Source organism: Planococcus citri, chromosome 2 (assembly GCF_950023065.1).
Source record: "Planococcus citri chromosome 2, ihPlaCitr1.1, whole genome shotgun sequence".
Lineage (NCBI taxonomy): Eukaryota > Metazoa > Arthropoda > Insecta > Hemiptera > Pseudococcidae > Planococcus > Planococcus citri.
Genome location: NC_088678.1, coordinates 2510609 through 2514852, shown reverse-complemented (window position 1 = coordinate 2514852; position 4244 = coordinate 2510609).

Here is a 4244-nt window from a genome sequence, read left to right as displayed (position 1 = left end):
GAACGGGAGGAGGTTTTATTCAAATATTATCGCCGTTGTATGGCATACGTGAAAAATTATCCTTACACTTTACGGATTATGTGTCAACTCGCTTAGCCTGGATAATACACTCTTGACACATTGATGTGGCTTCATCGGACGCTCATTACTATTGTTTTATGTTAATGAGCTAAACTGAAGTTGATTTTTTTGATGGTATTATTGCGCGGTGGCGTTGTTAACGCGCCTTTTAAATGGAAATGCGGTTTATTTGGCATTGCCGCGGTTAGAGTGGCGTAAAATTCATCTAAATTATACTTTGTCGTATATAACTATAGGTTATATAGCTTCTAACGTGTACCATAAGTACCTATGCAATATGCATAGAAGGTAAAAATTGATTAGCGCGACGAACGACTTTACATGTTTCGAGTAGGCACTTTGTTCGTATATAGTCTTCCAGTTGGTGTAATTTAAAACACACCGAGTTATCGAGTACCTATCTTCAACTGCAACTCCAACAGCTAAAAACTTTAACCAACAAAGAAACAGCCCCCGCTCGATGAGCAACCCTGTATGTACCTACACCTACCCACATCAACTCCGCATGGATACGATACGACTGATGGATATGAGGTACTTGGGAACTCTACATGATTTCCGATTTCCAACGAGCCAACAAAACGAACACTATGAGGCGTCAAAATTATCTAAGATACCTATCTAGTGGTTTGAGGGTATGATGACGCAGCTCTTGAAAGGCACAGCACAAGTGCACCGTAACATTACGAGTACATATTAAGAAAAAAAAATGCCTTCGAAACTGGCAAACGACCGAATAAAAAATTGATTTGTGGATAAGTTTGGAAGTTTTTTTTCGTTTGATAGCGACGTATAAATTAAATAAACCGCCGATGATCTTGTCGTAAACAAACACGATGAAGAAGAAGGCGAAACACGCTCGTCTGCAACCACCATGCACACGAATAAAGAGAGCTAACGTCAGCGTCTATCTTTACGACAGCAGGCGGCTTTTTCTCGGAATACCCGACGCATTATAAGAGTGTAACCAGAGTAAAAAAGCAACCTAAAGCAAATAAAAATCTACCTAGTTTTAGATCTCTACTTACGTTACAAGTGACAGCTGGACTAGTTTGAAGACATTTTGACGACTGCAAGTTCATTTGTAAGAATAAATCTTTGCCGGCGAGGATTTATTTTATACTGCTTCAATTGTACGGTAGCCTAGGCCGTATGATCTGATTAAAAAACAGAAAAATCGTGTCTACTTGATGGCAGCATTTAGTCGCGTGGAAATACTCTAAAATGATAGCTTAGGTTTGGATAATTCGACGAAGGAAGCGTGCGGAACGCCACAATGCAAATACATCGGCATTTGACAAATCGCCAGCTGGTTTTACCTAAGTGGTTACCTTATCTTTGCAAATGTTAAAAAAAACTTGAAAGTATCTCATTTAACATTCCTATAACTTTGTATGAATTGCAAAAAATTTTCACCAAATCTACTTCTTTAATTATTTAAACATAATATATCCCTTAAAGGCCCAGGTGAATCATGAAATGCGATGTAAAAATGCTTTCGATTTTTTAAATTAAATCAACACAAGTTTTACTTTGACTCACAGTTCACCCCCCCCCCCCATACCCTTGAAACTATTTAGGAAATGATGTTCTTTTCAAATTAATTCTTTATTTTCCTTTATTTTTTTGTATTTTTTTGTATTTTTTTTTTGAAAAAGTACTTTTGACCAATTTTTTGATCCATTTTTTTTTCAAAAAACTTCTGCAAATATTTGTTTTTTTTTGTTGGAAATTGTCATATTCGTATTTCAGCTTTTTTGAAACTTCCATTTTTCAACGAGATTTTTTTTCGAAAGCTCAACTTTTTTGTGATTTATGGCCAATTGGACAAGAGGCCCTATCACACTGTTCAAAGCAAATAAATATTCTAGAGCGTTTATACGTTTTTCAATTTTTATTTCTGCCTCTATTTGGGAATACTGTTAATCATACGAGTATAAATGAGCCCATAATTTCCGAAATGGTTTTTAAGGGCTGAAGGGCGAACTGTGAGATTTAATTCATGAAATCGAAATCATTTTTACATTGCATTTCAGGATTTACTTGGGCCTTTAAGGGATATACCTACACCTTACCAACTCATTCTTTTTAATACCTATCTACTAAAAATTATGTCTTGATTGATTAATTGTGTAATGGGACTTTCCTAGCTTTGAGGCAGACGACCTTGTGAAGCCAGACAGACAAGTCAATAACCTCAAGATGCCAGGCAAGCAGACAGACGACCCTGAAAGACTGGGCAGGTAGGTCAGTGGCCTCTAGAAGCCAGACAGACGACATTGTGAAGCCAGATAGACGGGTCAATGACCTTAAGTGGTCAGATAAGCAGACAGATGACCTTGGGAAGCTGGACATGCAGGTCAGTGAGTTGTACACGAAAATGTTCAATTCCTGATTTTTTTAAATTTCAGATTTTAGCTCACTGAAAGGAGGAGTTGCGATAAGGCCATTTTTTGGCACCAGCTAGTTATCGACTCAACCAATATTAAAGTATTGTAATGAATATACGAAATACGAATCCGTGGTTGGTTAATCCAAAATGACCATTTTTTGGACTCCAGGTTCCCAAAGTTATGAGTAAAAAAATAATTTTAGGAACCACTGAGTATTATTTTCAAAAACTTTTTTAGCGTAAAATATATGTTTGAACCAAACAAACATTGTGGGAGGTTATTTTCTTACTTTAGACCCTCGGGGACAAAAATGGGGGGGGGGTTTCAATTTTTTGAAAATTTTGGAACCACCATTTTGGACCCACCCCTTCGAACCCCGCTAAAAAGCTTTTTACAGTTTATTAGTACATATCTGAAAGATCTCCATCCTACAAAATTTTGAGCTCAATAAAAATGTTCACTGGTACTCAAAAATCCAATTTTCCAATTTTTCGTAATTTCGATATTTTGGGAACCCCTGGAAAACTAGAAACCTGCGATTTGCGCCAAACGTAACGTTTTGAGGTATATATTCAATAATCTGGATGAAAAAGTTGAATTAAGTTCCCTGCATATTCGTAATTTTGGAACTTTTTTTTAGAGCCCACCACTTTAGGCACCCCTAAAAAAAGCGTTTATGCATATTTTTTCAAATAAATTGAAGAATTTACGTTTGAAACACTCTAGCACGTGCTCGATAATTTTTCATTTGATTTTTCCTGTAAATTTCAAAATTGAGCTATTTTAGGTCAAATTCTGGCATTTTTACTTCGTTGAAATCATGAAAACGTTATTTTCACGTATTTTCAAAGAGTTAAATCTCAGAGTTTGATTCAAAATAGCTCAATTTTGAAAGTTACTGGAAAAATCCTACGAAAAATTATCGAGCACTTGCTAGTGTGTTTCAAATGTAAATTCTTCAATTCATTAGAAAAAATATGCGCAAACGCCATTTTTAGGGGTGCCTAAAATGGGGGGCTCTAAAAAAGGGTTCAAAATTACGAATATACAGGGAGCTTAATTCAACTTTTTCATCTAAATAATCGAATAGGTATATACCTGAGAACGTTAGGTTTGGGGCAAATTGCAGGTTTCTAGTTTTCCAGGGGTTCTCAAAATTACGAAAAATTGGAAAATTGGATTCTTCAGTACCAGCGAAAATTTCTATTGAGCTCAAAATTTGGTAGGATGGAGGGCTTTTAGATACTAATAAACTGTAAAAAGCTTTTTAACAGGGTTCTAGGCGGTGGGTCCAAAATTGTGGTTCCAAAATTTTCAAAAAATTGAACCCCCCCCCTCCCCCATTTTTGCCCCCGAGGGTCTAAAGTAAGAAAATAACCTCCCATAATGTTTGTTTGGTTCAAACAGATATTTTATGCTAAAAAAGTTTTTGAAAATAGTACTAAGTGGTTCCTAAAATTATGTTTTTATTCGCAACTTTGGGAACCCCTAGAGCCCAAAAAATGGTTATTTTGGGTTAACTAACCACGAATTCGTATTTCGTACATTTATTACAACATTTTAAGAGTGGTTGAGTCGATAACTAGCTGGTGCCAAAAAATGGCCTTATCGCAACTCCTCCTTTTGGCCAACTTTTATAAATGAAACTTTCAAAAAAATTTGCATTTTGAACTTTTAAAATAATTTTCAACAAATAGTTTTCAAATTAGGTACCTCAAATTGTGTTTAAAATGCCACAAACAGATTTTCGTCAAGTTTCAGCAGTCTGGA